This window comes from Giraffa tippelskirchi, chromosome 8 (genome assembly GCF_054371585.1).
Source record: "Giraffa tippelskirchi isolate mGirTip1 chromosome 8, T2T-mGirTip1v1.2.pri, whole genome shotgun sequence".
NCBI classification, from domain to species: Eukaryota; Metazoa; Chordata; class Mammalia; order Artiodactyla; family Giraffidae; genus Giraffa; species Giraffa tippelskirchi.
This window is the reverse complement of record NC_137282.1, coordinates 116,487,575-116,505,583: the sequence shown is the minus strand read 5'-3', so window position 1 is coordinate 116,505,583 and position 18,009 is coordinate 116,487,575. Positions and strand designations below refer to the sequence as shown.

Here is an 18,009-nt window from a genome sequence, read left to right as displayed (position 1 = left end):
CTTAAATACTTGATCTGGAGTTCAATTTCCATGCTAATGATGAGAGTCTCTAAAGATATAGGCTGAATAGTTGACTCTTTTAAAAGCTCTCCTGAGGGGATTCTTATAAATATCAACGCTGGAAAAACTTCAGAAGATGTCAGTTTATTAAGATTACTTCATTCAATTGCTCAGCTATTCATTAAAAAGTAATTAAGATAGCTACTGAGCACCTACTATGTACGAGCCACTGGCCTAGGGATATAGCAAATTACATGTTCTAATGGAGTTTACATTAAAACAGAGGGAGGCAAATTAGCCCCCAACTAAAATAAATAAATTTATTAAAAAAAAAAAAAAAGAGTTGGACATGACTGAGTGACCGAACAAAACAATAGTACATAGTTTAGTGTAAAAAAAAAAAATAATAAACAAATATGTATCATTAGGCAAGGTGGTAAGTGCTATTATAAATAAAGCAAAGTAAGGAGAAAGAGGGTGATGAGTGATATAGAGTGGGTACTACTTTCTTTTTTATTAATAATAAATCCCTTTTATTTATCTTTCTTATAATCAATAAAATTATTTTAATATCAGTTTGAGAGGACTTCCAATTTCTCAGTTCTCCTGAGTTTGGGGCCGACTCTCTATCCTTCAGCATCTCCTTGCTTTCTTCCGTCCTTGCCTATTCCTGGAGAAGGCTGGGCCTTATAGAGTATCAGTAAGGGATAGACTGAATGGCCAAAGGACTGGCCATTTCTATGATAAGATAAACAGCAAAGACAATAATCAGGTGGTGGTAAAATAAGAATCAAGGCAAATATTTATAGTCTGCACAAGCCTAATAAATTATCAACTACAATCTTTAAGAAAGCACTGCCAAGCCCTGTGGAAGCATCCAGCACACTGGACAGTGCCAGCAGCAAGCTAAGGTGCAGCTGCTGAGAGCTGCCAAGTTCTGGAACATTCTATTGCACAGAACTCAGGCTAAAGGAAGATAAGGACTGGGAGTGGGAAGAATGTGCTTAAAGCTTTGAAAGGCTTTGAAACAAATCTGGTTAAACTAAGCACTGGTTGAGAAGCTTTCATACTCTAAACCTGAAATCAAGCCAGAAACTCATACCAACAATTCCTCCTCATTCATCAGTAGCTGCAACAGAACAGAAATTGAAATGATACTTGGCAAATAGTCATACACAGATTCTTTGGTATTTAGAGCTGATTATCAGCCTTGGGATTCAAGGGGTCTGCTCATCCGAGGTCAGAGTTCATTAACTGTATCTACACATTATCCCCTCGAGAAGGGAATGGCTACCCACTCTAGTATTCTTGCCTGGAGAATTCCATGGACAGAGAAGCCTGGTGTCAGACATCACTGAGCAACTAACACATGCATCCACACATTAACTGGTTCATGAGCCCTGTAATGTAAGCAAACTCTTATTTGTGTGTGTGTGTGTGTGTAACAACAGGGCTGTATACCCATGCATTTCTATGAAAATGTTCTACCAGTTACTCAAAAGAGACCATGGCCCAGTAAAGCTTGTTCAAGTATCAACATTCCTTGGGCCTTAAGTTGGAATATCCAACTCAGCCATAGAAGGCTCACAGTTTGAATGAATATCTTGAAATACTATTTCCACACTGACCTTAACAAGCTGACACTCTCCTTCAGAGTTTTAAAATGTTTCCTGCCCTGTAAGTTCAGTCCCCTGGTCGGGATGGTAAAAGCAACATGTTTGTTATGTATGAAGACCTGCATTAGGCACTTTAAAAAACATGTCATTTTGTTAGGTTATCTACTGCTGCATAATAAACTGCCCCAAACTTAATAGTGTTGTTTATTCACAATTCTGTAAGGTCAGCAACTTGGACTGGACTCAGCTGAACAATTTCTTTATCTAGGAATTACAAGATGTAGGTTTAGAATCCCACATCATCACTTTTGCACATTCATCAGTCACAGCATGTCACAAGGCCACCTCCTATTGGGAGGAGCCACAAAGTCATGTTACAAAGAAGTTGCACACCAAATTACTACAGTCATCTTGCAAACAATCCACTGTACCTACATGCTGAAGAATTTATGGTTAAAATAATATCATTTTTGTAATTTGCTCAAAAAGTCTCAGAAAAAAAAAAATACAGATGGGACAATAGTTGAAACAAAAATGGTAAAAAAAAAAAAAAAAAGATCATGATCAAAACTTGATGATGGGTACCCGGGGTTACAGTCTACCCTTGGAATAGTCAATTCTTAAGGCACCGACCCCCAGTGCAGTTAAAAATCTCTGTAAAAGTTTACAGTCAGCCTTCTGTATCCATGGTTCCACAACCTTGGATTCAACTAACTGCAGATGACATAACACTATATATGTATTTATTTTAAAAATTCCATGTATAAGTGAACCCTTACAGACTCATGTTGTTCAAGGGCTCACTGTATTTACACTAGTCTCTCTAAAATTTCTTTTTGGTTCTTTCTTTGGATTTCCATCTCTCTGCTTACATTGCCCATCTGTTTTTACATGCCATCTAACTTTGTCCATGAAAGCCCTTAGCATATTAACCAGTTGTTTTAAATTCCCAGTCTGATAATTTCAACATCTCTACCATGCCTGGTTCTGATGCTTATTCTGTCTCTTCAAATTCTGAGGTTTGTGTTTTGTTTTACTTTCAGTATGCCTTGTAGATTTTTCTTGATAGCCAGACATGATATACCAGGTAAAAGACACCGCTGTAAACAGGCCTTCAGTCCCATGGTGGTGGGAGGAGGGGAAGTGCAGGAAAGACCTGTGATCAGGTCTCAGCCTTTAGTGAGCCTATGTCTCTTGACTGGAAAGAGACCTGTGATCAGGTCTCAGTCTTTAGTAAGCCCATGTCTCTGGACTGGAAAGCTGACTGCAGGTATTCCTCCCCTCTTAGGTGGGACAACGTGGCCATAGTAGGCTGGAGTGGAGTGTTTCCCGGCCCCAGGTGAGTTAGGCTCTGATAACACCCCAACGGGTGAGGCTCTGGTTAATTAGTTTCTCCTGGGGACAGGCCTTGTTAAAGAAGAAAAGTGCTCTGGCACATTTCACAATATGTTTCTTCCTGCTCCCCTGATGGAAGCATGAGTGGATTTTTCCTTGGTATTTACTTTGGGAACCTGGTTGAGTTCCTGGAGATAAATCTCACAATATTGTCCCCTCTCCCAAGCCAGGGTCCCCCTGGAGTTTGGAACTCTGAGACTTGTCCCCACTGAGCCTCCAGCAATTCAGCAGTTATAGACCTGCCTGAAAGTCTCTGCTCCAGGAAGCCATGCCTCTCTGTATTCACATTGTCTCTCCAATCTTGGGGGCAACAGTTTGTCCTGTGTCTTCCCTTCTCTTACAGATCCAAGATTTGTTGTGAATTTTTCAGTTTGTTGGGCTTGTTAGTTGCTGTTAGGATCCAGTACAACTTCTAAGCTCCTTACATTTGCAACTGGAAATTGAAATCACAGTAGTCTCTACTTTGGTGTGTGTATGCAATTTTTCAAATAAAAAGGTTAAAATTAAATTAACAAAACCTATGCTTTAAATTAATCCATATAATTTGCTTTTCCACTCATATATGGGGACACTGAGAGAGGGACCAGTCACTGGCCTTTGCTAAGGTGACACATTTAGTAATAATGGCTAATATTTACTAAAGACATACAATGTGCCAGCACCTTTCCAATAACATTGCATTAACACATTTCCCCTTAATCATCAAACACTATGCACCAGGTGGTATTATAATCTCCATTCTGAGATGAGAAACACCAAAGGGTTGCCCAGGGTCACAGAATAAGTAGAGAAAGTAGAATATAGATCCAAAGTGTGGCTCCCAAGACTCCACTCTTAGACCACTGCCTAACAAAGAAGTAAAGCTGAGATTAGAATCAAAGTTTGTCTTTCTCCATTGGCAGGACTTACCCATTCCACAGTGGCAGGCTGGGACTTTGAGAGCTGGGTGGTTCCCTGGTCATAATCTTTCAGTCCATTGCCTCTCCAAGTTTTTTTCTCCCAAACTTATACATTGTATTGACAATTAATATGCCACACTCTATCAGGGATATGACTAAACTGCATGACCAACTTTCCACTGGGTTTTCCATCTCTTCTACTAAGAAATATGATGTACCCTAAGTGCTTTAAACTATAAAGAGGAAAATTTCACTCATTCACCAACCAGCATTTTAAACTGACAACCATTTGTAAAGTTATTTTCAAAAGAAGCCAAAACTTGTGGTAAAATAAAGTTCTGCTTTGGAATTTTCCTTACCAACATCCTCAACTGGAAATGTCCTTTAGTTTACACCTGTACCATTTCAGGGTGAGAAGCAAAAAGACTCATGAGTGAGGAGGGATTTTGACTATGAAAGTTTGTTTCCAGGAATGACCTGAGAAGAAGTACAGGGAGCTGCTTGGGAGTTTTCAATTACTCTCCCTTCTAAACAGAGGTGCTCTTTGTCACTTCTAAGAACTCCCCTTTTTGCGAGTCAGAGCCTCAGCTACTCAGTCTGAAGGCATGGCTTATTACTCCTGACTCAGAGGAAGTGCAAAAGTATAATTTACCAAAATACTTAGTGACAAACAGCAGGGGGGGATTTCATACCTATGCCATGTGAAGTATTGAAGTATCACTAGGCCTTGTCTGAAGGGGTCTTCCAAAGTGCCACATCCCAACTGTAACAGGAATGTTTATAGATGCAGATTAAGGAGAGGGAGGGTGTGTGTGTGTGTGTGTGTGTGTTCATGCTGATTAGAAGTTAAAAGAGGTCATGACTTATCTAGAAACAGAGCAAACTTTTTAAAAGGGAGCAGTTCCTCTAAGGATTAATGGCTGATACAAAAAGTTGATGCAATATTTTATTGATTTCAGTTTAACTTGTTTCTCTGAGGTCCTAAAATATCCTTTTGTAAACAGGCTTGTGAGAGAGGGTCGCTCAGTCGTGTCTGACTCTTTGCGACCCCATGGACTATATAGTCCATGGAATTCTCCAGGCAGACTACTGGAGTGGGTCGAGTCCCTTCCAAAAGGGAATGAAGGGAAAGTAAGTAAAATAGTGCCTGACTCACAGACACAAAACATTGGATATACTCGTCCACTGTATTCCCTCAAGCACCCCAGCTTTGCAGAGAGGATGTCAAAGGACTGAGGACTGATCAGCACTGAGCTAGGCAATGTTCTCTGATGCTTCACCTAAGAAATTGAAATACTGAGAGTAAGGAACACAAGAAAGCAAAGTGAGCCATATTCAAACACTTAATATTTTCAAAATAGAGAGTGGAACAGAGAAGAGAGACAGAGAGGCAAGCTCCTTACACCAGGCTCCTTAATTACGTGGATCCCAAACTCAATTACAAACACATGAAACAGTCAAATATTTAATAAAAACAGTTGGAACTTGACCTCAAACACTCACAGGTGCATTGTATGGATCAAGTTTCCCAGAAACAAGAGTAGTAAAAGCAGATTATTTATAAAGAAGTATTTTCTCTCTCCATCCAAGTAAACTCTTCCCCTGGTAACTGCACAGCTGCTGCAGTAGCCTTTGGGAGAGGGGTCGGGTGCTTCCCTTTCTTTAAGCTCCCCAACACTAGACAAAGGTAAATCAAAATTTGAATTCTTCTCAGCTTTCACAATTTCTAAGAAAATAAAAGTTCATCCCAGAAGATTGGCCTAAGTCGATTAGTTAGATAATGTGAGGGGATCATCACTGAGGAAGCTGGAACTGCTGGATTTTTAATTGTAACATTGGTGTTCTTCAGCACGGAATGCATCCTAGAGCTCAGCCCTCAGCGCATGTCCCTTACAATCACAGCCACCAGACATTTTTCTTTCACTGTGGGAAAGTGTCAAATCCTTTCTCTTTGTGTGCCTATTTGAGTCACAGGAAATGGTCTTTACATTCCATTCTTAGGAATGAATGAGGTGTGAGAACATTCTAATTTCACATAAATGCTTCATGTCTTTATCACAGTGGATTTGCCTTTTTTATATATAACGGTTTAAAAATTCTAGCAATTATAAAAGTGATATAGACTCATGGAAAATTCAGAACACAGACAAGAAAAGGAAAGAAGTGGGAGAAGCCATCTAAAGTCATGCAAAGACAACTACTGGTAACATTTCCTGTTGTTCAGAAGCATTTTTATTAAAATATGAATTATAAATTTTTCATTACTAAGGGTCATCTTCACATTTTTAAAAAATGTATCTATGAAATGAGTTACAGTTTCATTATACATGATTCTGATAACTATAAACGTATAGTTATGGCAACGTTAATACAATTTTTGTTGTAAATAATGCTATTGCAATAAACAATAAGCAACAATGAAAGCTGAGATATAAACCTGAAACTATCTATATAATTTTAGAAGCAATAAAGATAATATAGGGCTTCCCTGGTGGCTCAGTCGTTAAAGAAGCCACCTGCAATACAGGAAACTTGGGTTCGATCCCTGGGTCAGGAAGATCCCCTGGAGAAGGAAATGGCAACCCACTCTAGTATTCTTGCCTGGGGAATCTCATGGACAGAGGAGCCTGGCAGGCTTCAGTCCATGGGGTCACAAGAGTCAGACATGACTTGGTGACTAAAACACCACCAAGGATAATATAAATAACATAGGCCTTGGTTAAAGTCAAAAGAAATGAGTTTAGGTCTCAGCTTGGATACTAACCTATAGTGTAATTAAGAACAGGTTGCTTTAAGCCAAACCTGTGATAACTCTACTTGGGAATTCTGAATGTTTCCTCTAATTGCCTGAGATTCTGTAATGGTGATGTAAAAGATCACCTTACTCTTCTTCCCTACATATAGGAAGGTAGGCACCCAGTGCACCAAAGGGGCTCTTTGAGAAAAAGGCTCACAGCAGATTCGTCTCATCAAGAACTCCAGCAAGGCCTTAGCTAAATGGAAAAGCAAGAAAGAGGTGCACAGGACACAAAGAAGTGTACGTCTTCATTCCCACCCACACTCTGAGGATCACATGTTGACAGATGTCAATTTCAGATGCACCAGGTAGAGGGGAGTGGGGAGGTGTGATTCAAGACTCTGGAAAATAAACAGAGGCTCCTCCTCCCAGCAAAAAAGAATAGATTGCTTAACTGCTCTGAAGATCCCTTTTTTCATCTGTGAAATGAAGAGGTCAGATTTTAATCCCTAAAGTCCTTTCTTGCGTTAAGGTTTTTTGATATTAATAGGTGATTAACATCAACAGTTGAGCATTGGTTTGCTAGATTTGACCTGTACAGGCAACCACCTCTGATAATCAAATTACTAATTTCTGTTTTCTACTTATAGATGAGTTCGGCCAGATGATCACTTTAATTCTCCATCAATGAAAACACTGCCAAAAAAAGAAAATCAACTTGAGTTACTCTTCAGTCACAAAGTCATTTGTGCTCTAAGACTAAACTGAAATAGGGCAGAAACAACTTTTAGAACTGCAGTAGTATAGTCAAGTTCTTTCCTCAAGCAAAGTATCAGATAATCTCTAACAACATTAAGAACTCCATTTGTACAAAACAGAAAATTCACACAAGAAGCTTGGAAGACACTGGAGCAACAACATAATCTAGTCTTGCCTTATACCATAGGTCGCAAACTCAAATGCATATAGGAACCATATAAACAGGTAATATAAATGTCTCCTTATATCTGTCTCGTTTCACTTAATGAATAACCCAATGACAGAGTGACAGGGGCTGTAGCAAACTGGAAAAAGTGTGTCCAGAAAAAGACAAAGATCTACCAGATTACTGGCAGGAGGAATGTGAGCATAGCATGGTCAAATCTTTTGATTTTTCAAGAGGCTGGCAATCCAGATTCGTGTGTGTGTGTAAAATTCCAAGTTTCTAATTTTGGCTCAAATTTGCTCTTTGTTTTCTCCCCTGCATTGTGTGGGTCAAACAGTAAAACTATGGGCCACCAATCTGCAAACCTCCAACCTGTATAAAAAATCCGATTCCCTGCATATTCTGGAATGTATGCTGCATAGACATGCTACAGAAGCAGTCAGGCAAAAAGTAGAAGGCCAAGCCAACCATCTGTGGAAGAGAGAGCTTCATCTATCTACACTGCCTTAAAGCTTAAAGAAGTTCAACATATAAACCAAGGAGATTCATTTTGGAAGTATTTTCTCCAAACAGTTTCATGTTTTCTCACCTATGAATAAAATAGCTGATGATGACTGGACTGTTTTGCTCACAGGTGGATAAACATACAGCTCTTTGGTTTTCAGAGCCATCCTAAAGGAGATCAGTTCTGGTTGTTCATTGGAAGGACTGATGTTGAAGCTGAAACTCCGATACTTTGGCCACCTCATGCGAAGAGTTGACTCATTGGAAAAGACCCTGATGCTGGGAAGGACTGGGGGCAGGAGAAGGGGACGACAGAGGATGAGATGGTTGGATGGCATCACCGACTCGATAGACATGGGTTTGGGTAAACTCCAGGAGTTGGTGATGGACAGGGAGGCCTGGCGTGCTGTGATTCATGGGGTCACAAAGAGTTGGACACGACTGAGCGACTGAACTGAACTGAACTGAAGATGATTTTTAATCCCTTTTAAATGAACTTGGAAAAAAGTCTTACCATCAATGTATGCAATTTACTTGAATTCAGTTTGAACAATAAAATAATCCCAAAGCCTCTGAACCCCACCCCCTCCCCTCTCTTGAGCCAGGAGAAAGGGGCCTTATGTAGAGAAATGGTCTGCTGCTTTGCTGATGTGCTTAACATCAGAACACTTGCCCCTCCCTCCTGTTCCTATAAAAACATCTGCACCAAGTGGGCCCAGCTGGCTTGCAAATATGTTCCATGATGCAGCTTTCAGCCCCTTCCTATCACCCTTTGTCTTGTCTCCTTTCTGCCAGTGTGCATTTCCCTTTTAAACATCTAATGCTTAGTGAAAAAAATCATTGTTAACAGGTTAAAAGTTAATGTGCTTCACCTGTTTCACCTCCTTCCATTAGTAAACTTGGACCGGCAAAGGGGGATTTGACATACTACCTGTTGGCCTATCTCTTCCATGGAGGATATTATGAGGGGTGCTCAAGAGTTGTTCATCAAAATGTCAGACTCATATTTGGTGAAGTCATTATAACACCTGCTTTCTGGGAATTCTTGTGAAATCTCACTCCTTTTCTCTTTGTATAGAGCCTTCTATTGGTCAAGAAATGCACCCACCTACGACTTTTATTTACAGTTCAAGGCCTATTTGGTGATGGTGAGGAGGAAGGAAATTTCATGAATCAGCTAGTGGTGAACAGTCCCAGAGGATGAAGCTGAAAGGCATCTAGACTGCTTTGGAAGCCTCTTGAGATTAGAGAGTTCTTACAAGATTGCCAGGGACTCCTGAACCTTCCATTAGTTCAGACTCAGTATGCTATGAGAACAGTTTCACCTGGAAACTATCCCAACTCCAGTCAAATATCTAATATTCAGATAGATTAAAAAGAAATAACATGAAAAAAAGAAAAGAAAAAGCAAGTCTGAAGTACTTGAAAGTCATAGAAAAAGCTCAAAATGGCAGTTCTTCTGAGAGTGCAACCAAAGCATATATTCAAGTCTTCACCTCTTTCTATGCTTTATCTTCTTGCACAATGACACCCAGCCTCTCCTATACTCCTCACCTGCTGGTCAGCCAATGACACTCTAAGTAAAAGGGAAATGTGGGTCTTCCTGGCTCACTGGGAGATCTTAAGTAGTTTTTAATTCCCAAATCACTCATGCCTTTCATCTACCACTTCTGCAGCTAGAAAGGACAAGAACTAAAAGGCCATAAACCTTGAAGATTCAAAGGATGGGACTTCCCCCAAATTCAGCTGCTAATTTTTCTAAGAATGAGCCACGCTCTTCCACCAGTTAGTGTTGATAGATGTAGTCAATAAAAATATAGGACACTAGTTAAATTTAAATTTCAGAAGACGGCATTTATTTGTTTAGCTGAAATAAAATTTAACTGGCTGTCCTGTATTTCATCAGGTAATCTACTACCAATGGATTTAGGAAAATGGTTGGAACTTTAGAGTCTGGTGAACTGAAGAAGAAAATTCATTTAACAAAGCAAGTGGATAGGAATTTTAATATGCATAAAGCTCTTACTGCAAGAAAAAGGCTAAAGGACCCACCTTATGACTAGCCCAGTGACTTTTTCACCATGGCTGTACATTAGAGTCAGCTGGGGAACAGCAAAGCATTTCTGATGCTTACACCCAGCCTAGACCAAATGGATCAGAATGGAATATTTTAAGATGCCTGGTAATTCTAATGAGCAGTCAGATTGAGAACTATTGAGATAAAGAAGCAAGGGAGAAAAGCTGAAGAGTAGTTAGGGAGTGTGACTGTTTTAACTCAGGTCCCAAACTTTACTGCATATTGCCTTCTCCCTGGGGATCTTTAAAACTCACCGATGCCTGACAGACACCCCCAGGCATTCCAATTCAATTAGTGCTGGGTATAGACGGGGCACCAGGTGTTATAAAAGCTTCTCAGGTGTTTACATGTACAACAAAGTTTGGGGGCACTCTTTGAAACTTAAATACCTCTATTTATTAGCATCACTAATTACTTTTGTGGGAGCAGAAATGAAATCAAACCTTCCAACTATATTGAAGAATAAATTAGACGCTACTTTTTCAACCTAGTTTTTCCATGTTGGCTGAGAAATTTAAACCCTATGAATTATATGCTGTTTTTAAGAGCTTAACTCTGACTGTTTATAGGATGCCTATTAATTCCTTTGCCAGGAGTTTTATAGGTGGGAGGAGGACTGTCACCCAAGACACTTTCATAACTCCCTGCCTCCAGTCATATGCAATAATACTGATTAAGTGCCAGGGTAACTCAGCAGCCATACTTCTGTCCCTAAAGGTTTGCTCCATGCACAGACTGATGGATTGGCATGGGGTCGGGGAGAGTGTGATGCCAACCTCCAGACTGATTTGCAAAAAGGAAAAAATAATCTGGATCTTGCTATATATATTCAAGAAAAGAGACATGTATTTCTCTGATCTTTCTTACAAATTGCTAAGCTCACACTGATCCCTGAAACTGTTAGTCTTCCAACATTTAAAAGGTTACTCACCCCCAAGAGATTATTCAGCCCTGATCTGACAGAAAGTGCAAGAACATTGTTTTTAGTGCCAAACACCAATAGATCTGAATTCCAAAGAAGCATGCTTTATGGGAGGATATGGGCCTTAACCCAGCTGGTGGGGTAATCTGAGAGCCAAGGGAAGACAGGACTGTCAGAGAGGACACCTGACGAGTTCCAGAACTCGAGCTTAGGGAAGTATTTTACAAGACTGACCAATTTATCAAAAGTAGCCGAATACTGCCAGAACGCAGCGCATCATAGGGAGTGGATAGGGTTCATTTGCAATAAAGCAAGAGTCTGAATATCCTGCCTGATAATGGAGAGGCAAGTAAGTGGTAAAACAATGATTAACGCAAAGCAAGGATCATATCTAATATCAGGGCTGCCTAAGGTTTTTCACTGCAATAGGAAGAAAGGGAGCTTTTCCTGTCTATATAAGGTACATAAAGCCTGAAAACCACTTTCTCATGTCTCATATTTTGAGAGAACTTTGAAAACAGGAAATTATCTTTTAAATACACATAATTAGCATTTCTTGTTCCTGTGCTTTTGAGCCTTCTTACATAATCAAAGAACTTTAAAGGTTACTGGAAACATACACTCCTTTTAATATTTTCTATTAGGGAAAAGGTAATAGGACAGCATGTGCCAGACATTTTTTGCAGGAAATAGATAAACCTGTCTGGGACATAATAAAATATTAGGGAAACATGAGTTTTAAAACTTAAAGTTCGTCAAGAGTAGCTTTTCCTTTAAGGAAACAATACATGAGAGTCTCTATTTACACAAAAGGGAACATTTACTTTAGCCAAGGAGTCTTTGCTTTACAGGCCTTTCCAATAGGGTCGGAGGAGCCTGGTGGGCTGCAGTCCATGGGGCCGCTAAGGGTCGGACACAACTGAGTGACTTCACTTTCACTTTTCACTTTCATGCTTTGGAGAAGGAAATGGCAACCCACTCCAGTGTTCTTGCCCGGAGAATCCCAGGGACAGGGGAGCCTGGTGGGCTGCCGTCTATGGGGTCGCACAGAGTCGGACACGACTGAAGCGACTTAGCAGCAGCAGCAGCAGCCAACAGGGTTATTTTATATGCCAAGTTCCCTAGTACAATTTAAAATGCTTGAATTACAGAAATTACATCAATACATAAATTCTGAATGAAGAAATATTGGTTCGAGTGAGGGATACATATCATCATAGGGAAATGCAACAATAAACAGTTTAGAGGGTATTTAGTATCCCATTTATTCAGTGTACTGTCTCTGTGACATGTAATCTGTTTCATGTAAACTGATTCATAAATTTTTAGCACTTTTCATTTAGGATTAAGAATAGTAATTTTTTTAACAAGTTATTTGACTTTGATCTCTCAAAAAGAGTTTACAGATTCCCCATTTAAATGAATGAATTGCATTCATCAAACACGACTTTAGCAACAAGCACGTCTCAAGCACTTGCTGGGAGAAACCATAATGAGCAAAACATATATTGGCCATTTCCATTCTGAGCAAACTTACGTTTTAGTGAGGGAAGCGGACGTAAATTACCACAAACTACTATAATTGTTTCAAAGGATAGGCACAGGGTGCTATAAACTGTACATAGAGGACATGCCTGAGGATAAAGATTCAGAACAGAGGGAGTGGCTCCTGAGCTGAGATAATGCTGTTAATAATAACAGCTACTATTTGCTGACTTTATGCTAAAGGTTAAAAAGTATTAGATCATTTAAACTGTACAACAAATGACTGAATTAGACGCTTTAATTATCCCATTGTATATTCCAGGAAACTGAGGCCTAGAGAGGCTAAGCAGTTTCTTAAAGGCAATCAGAGGAAGTAACAGAGCCTGCAACTAAACCCAGATGCTGACTGCAGAACATGTATTGTATTCTTACCCATTAGTCACATGGCTTCTCTGGTGAAAAAGATGAAATGGTGTTTATCTTAGTCTGCTTGGGCTGCAATCATGAAGTACCTAAACCACAGAGAATTTACTCCTCACTGTTCTGGAGGCTGGAAAGTCCAAGCTTAAGGTGCTGGCCCCCTCATTCCCTGGTGAGGGCTCTCTCCCTAGTCTTCAGATGCTTCTCTCACTGTCAGCTTACAGTTTACGGTCTTTTTTGCTTTGGTGCAAAGAAAGGAGACACCCCTCTTTCTCCAGCTCTTCTCATAAGAGGCCACCAATTCTACGGGATTAGGGTCTCATCCTTATGACCTCAATTAATCATAATCACCTCCTAAAGGCCATATCTCTAAACACAGTTGTGTTTAGGTTAGGGTTTCAACATATGAATTTCTAAGGGACACCATTCAGTCTACAGCATGGAGTAAACTAGGTAGGAGAATGATGGGGAGTAACTATGACCTAAAAAGACCAAGAGTACAGGTTATAATAAATATGTGCATTTGGCTAATCTTCTGGCTGAAACTAGCATAATAACCATATCTACAGACAAAATCTAATTTCTGTAACAGAAAGGCCTGTAGGACAAAATATTTTCAAAGACTGTCACCTAGTGGCAATAGGCAGGAAGTACCTCACAGTGACTATTCCTGAACAGGTGAATTCAATGTATTTTGTGTGCATGCCCAAGTTGTCCCCAAGGAATAAAATACATTAAACTGAGCATTACAACATCAAGGCAACCACCACTTCTTTCCATGCAGAAAAGTAGTGTGACAGTTTCAGGCCCTCAGAGAAAAAACAGTATTTAAATTTTATCCCATCCCATTTTGAGTCAGGCCAAATAAATTTGGGCTAGCAGTATAGTGAGTAATATATATCATAGCTAGTGAATATGTTTTATTCAGCAGTGTAGATTTGGGTCACAGTGCTGGATAAAGGGTTCCAACTAGCTGAGGTATGTCATAAAATAAAAGGAACATGTGACAGACACCGGAAGATAGAAAGTCATAAGTAGAAACTACAGTTCTCTAAATAGTTGCAAAAAAACAGGACGCTAGATTTTTTTTTTATATGCATATATACCCTGAACTAACTAGAGTGGGTACTATTCTTGGAAAGTAAAAACTGTAACTGGTATAAATACTGCATCTTAATTCTAACTGGCTTAGGTGTTAAAATCATCTGAAGAAGTAAGCTTAACAGGGATGTAATGGTAATGTGAAGTGGTGCCAAGAAAGGGATTACTTACAAGCTGTTTGGATCCTTATTTTCCTTTACTCTAGACTGCTGCTGCTAGGCCCCTTCATTTAGGATAAACCTTCCTTTTGGTTCAACTAAGATATTTTTGTCGGAGGAGCCATTGCTAGATTCTATCCTTGGAAGTTAGTAATTTTCAATTTTAGCCTCATAAACTCCTAAATGTAGAATGAGAAGTTGACAGGTTGAAGTTGACTAGTCCTTTCAAGTTTGGACATAAGTATTATTTGATTTTATTGTTTTGGCCATGCTGCACAGCATGCGGGATCTGAGTCCCCCGACCAGGGATCAAACCAGTGCCCCCTGCAGTGGAAGTACAGATCATTAACCACTAGACTGCCAGGGAATTCTCAGATGTAAGTATTACTGAGTGTATTGGTAAAAAATTATTATATTTCAAGTAACAGAAAACTCAGATTGAAGCTATATGAACAAAAACTAAACGGTTCAAGGATATCTCCAGCTTCAAGAGAAGCTTGATGTAGGACCCAGGCAGCATTTTTCCCCTCTCTATCAGCTCTGTTTTCGATTCCATTTCAAGTCAACTTAAGTTTCATGGACCTAAGATGGCACTTGGCAGCTCTAGGCTACAAAGTCTAAGTACAGAAGGGGTTAACAAAATCCATTTTTTCCCCCAACAGTCCCAGTGAATACCTTGTCTTATTTCACCCACTTGGATTTAGTCACATGTATATCCCTGAACCAATTATTATACCCAGAGGGACCCAAGCGTTGAAGGATAGGATCAATTTTAAACAGTCCACATGGCTGAAAATGGAGAGAAAGATGACTTACCCAAAGAATAATCAGAATGCTTTGGGCAGGACAAGGAAGAAGGAACTGATGCTAAAAATTCAACCAATAAATGTCCACGATAATGGGATGAGGCACCTTTGCTCTGAGTGAGGACTGCACCCTTTCGTGGGGAAAGGAATATAGCAGTAGGGCTCATGAAGAGTTGAAGCTGGTGCTATACAAAGCAGAGTCAATAGAGACTGCAGACTAGGCTGCCATGGTCAGTATTAGCACCAAACTGTCAAACCCACCACCCAGTACAATTATTCACTTTGATATCAAATCATCATAAGAGACCTGTGACAATTCAATTCAGTTTCCTGATCAAACTATCATAGAGAGCGCTGTGACAATTCAATTTCCTGATCTCTTTTCGGATGGCTCTTCTGTTTCTTTTGTTGGACCCTTATTCTCCTCCTGTTCCATAGATTAGGACAACAACCAGAGTCCTGCGCACCGCCCTCTCTACTCTCCCTCCAAACCTCTTTCTTGACCTCAGCCATCCTCCACATGTTAATGACCACAACCTTAAGTGTAACTTCCAAAACTTCATCTTCTGGTACATCCTATGAGTCATGGAACTTTGTAAATTAATCCAGTTCTTATTTGCAAAACTCTGTGTCTTAGGGTCCTGGGCTTGTTCTTCTTTGGCCCCCAGTTCTTGGGCCAAAGCTTAATAATACGAAAGAACAAGAAAATCTTAAGTTGTACTCTGAATAATGGTTTATTGTTTGGTAAATGTCCTTTCCACTAAACACTAAGTTCCTTGAGGGCAGAGAATATTCACCTGTGGTACCAAAAGAAACATGATCATTCAGTAAGTTCATGTCAAAATACACACAGCTTTCAGTGCAATGTAACAACTCCCTTCTACACCATTTTTGATAATCAGTCCTCTCTTTTCCACTAAACAGTCATAGTTAAGGAATGATGGCCAGTTTACTACAGCAGTCTTTCCCAGTTTTGAATAGCTATAATATTAGGAATTATATAATTAGAAATATTAGTATTATTATTAGAAGTAATATTATAGCAATATTAGGAACTGATTTCCAGCATCTAAATTCCTTTGCTATGCTTGATGCGTGCCTCCTCACACTTTCTGCATGCGGAGGCAAATATCCCATCTCTTATTACATAAACTAAAAAGTGACAAATGCATTTTTTTTCCTGACCCTTGGCATTTAGCACATGGTATGTGGACCTCACGTGGGTAGGCAGATCTGCATCTGGAACCCTGAATCTTAAGTAAGCTATCTGGGCAGGGAGAATCTAGAATTCATTTCACTTGTGACATCTAGTGTCCAGTGGTGGTATAGGCAGCACCCTATCCAGACGGCTCCTAAAAACTGACTTTAATTTTGATAGAGGTAGCATCTATGATTTTATTCATGCTGTCTACTTCCCTAGAGTGTTTTTCTCCTTACTTAGCTCCGCCATTTTTCAAGGCCCTACTCAAGTGCCACCTGCACAGTGAAACATTCAAGGGACACCATGACAAAACGGACCTCTCCCTTCACATATCTTTAGCCTAGGGTATATACCATTGACATGGCATTCATACAGAGGCCGATGGTTATTTAAATTGTTTTTATTTAATCCCCCACTACATTGTGAGAATCTTCCAGAGTTGAGTGGCAATTACCGTGTCTCTAAATTCCTTGCATTTTGCCTAACACATTATGGTCACTAAGGGACATGTGGACACAGGGATATAAGGGGAGGGTGGGATGAATTGGGAGAGTAGGATTGAGAAATATACACTACCATGTGTAAAATAGATAGCTACTGTACAGCACAGGGAGCTCAGCTGGGTGTTCTGTGATGACCTAGAGGGTATGGGAGGGAGGTTCAAGAATGAGGGAATATATGCATACATGTAGCTAATTTATGTTGTTATAGAGCAGAGACTAACACAACACTATAAAGCAATGATACTCCAATAAAAAATAATACATAAAAGTTTAAAATATTTCTAAAATGTTAAGTTTGAAAGAGACATGAATGAAACATAGGTCTATGTATTCATGTAACTAAGGAGAAAAATGAAGTTCAGATACATTATAGACTACCTAATTTCAGCCAGTCATGACTGGACTAGGTTAGAATGGTGTCTTCCCGACTCTTGGGTTGAAAAATCTTTGTCAAATGAAAAGGAAAATCGGGTTTCATTTATTCAAGAACTTGGGGGGTGATGACAAATGAAGGCATACCCAGCTAATCCAGGCCCCAAATGCATTTGCTCGGCTGTACTGTGAGCAATGCAAAGACATCACTGTTGTCAGTCCTTGAACCCAGATCAATCCTTAATTCAGTGCAGCCTCTCTCAGTCAGAAATAGAAGCCTGCAAAGGAAATTGAGAAGGGAAAAGCAGGGAGGGTGTGGCATCCCAACACCTAAGGAGACTCAAGGAGAGCTATCAACTGTTCATTGTTAAGTGAGGGCTGAAAAATGGATTTTGCAAGCTAGTACTCACTGGTGATGTTGAGAAGAGCCATTTCACTGGAGTGGTGAGACCAAAACCTAAAGTGGGAAAAAAAGAATAAAGAATAAGAAAATTAAGATAATGAGTATAGGCTTTTTTCCCCAGGAATTTTTTTTTATCAAGGGAAGCAAATAATGAGGTGGTAAGCTGACTGAGGTCCACTTGTTCCTTGTTTAGTGGCTCAGTTCTGTCTGACTCTTTGCGACCCCGTGGACTGTAGCCCACCAGGCTCCTCTGTCCATGGGCTTTCTCAGGCAAGAATACTGGAGTGGATTGTCATCTCATTCTCCAGGGGAATCCTCCCAACCCAGGGATCGAACCCAGGTTTCCCGCTTGGCAGACAGATTATTTACCACTGAAGCACCAGGGAAGCCCAACGAGGTCAAGGAAGGTTAGTATTATTTTTTTCAGATGGAAGTCATTACAGCATGTTTATTTGTTGATGGGAAGATTAAACAGAGGGGGAAAA

General features: G+C 39.9%; 1 long non-coding RNA gene across 1 annotated transcript in view; it reads right to left on the bottom strand.

Moving 5' to 3' along the window:
- Window positions 1–18,009, bottom strand: part of LOC145517666 (uncharacterized) — a 70,721-nt gene that overhangs the window by 51,405 nt on the left and 1,307 nt on the right. The window contains exon 2 of the long non-coding RNA XR_014062250.1: window positions 17,532–17,578. This is a non-coding gene — a long non-coding RNA (uncharacterized LOC145517666). The remainder of the gene's footprint in view (window positions 1–17,531; window positions 17,579–18,009) is intronic.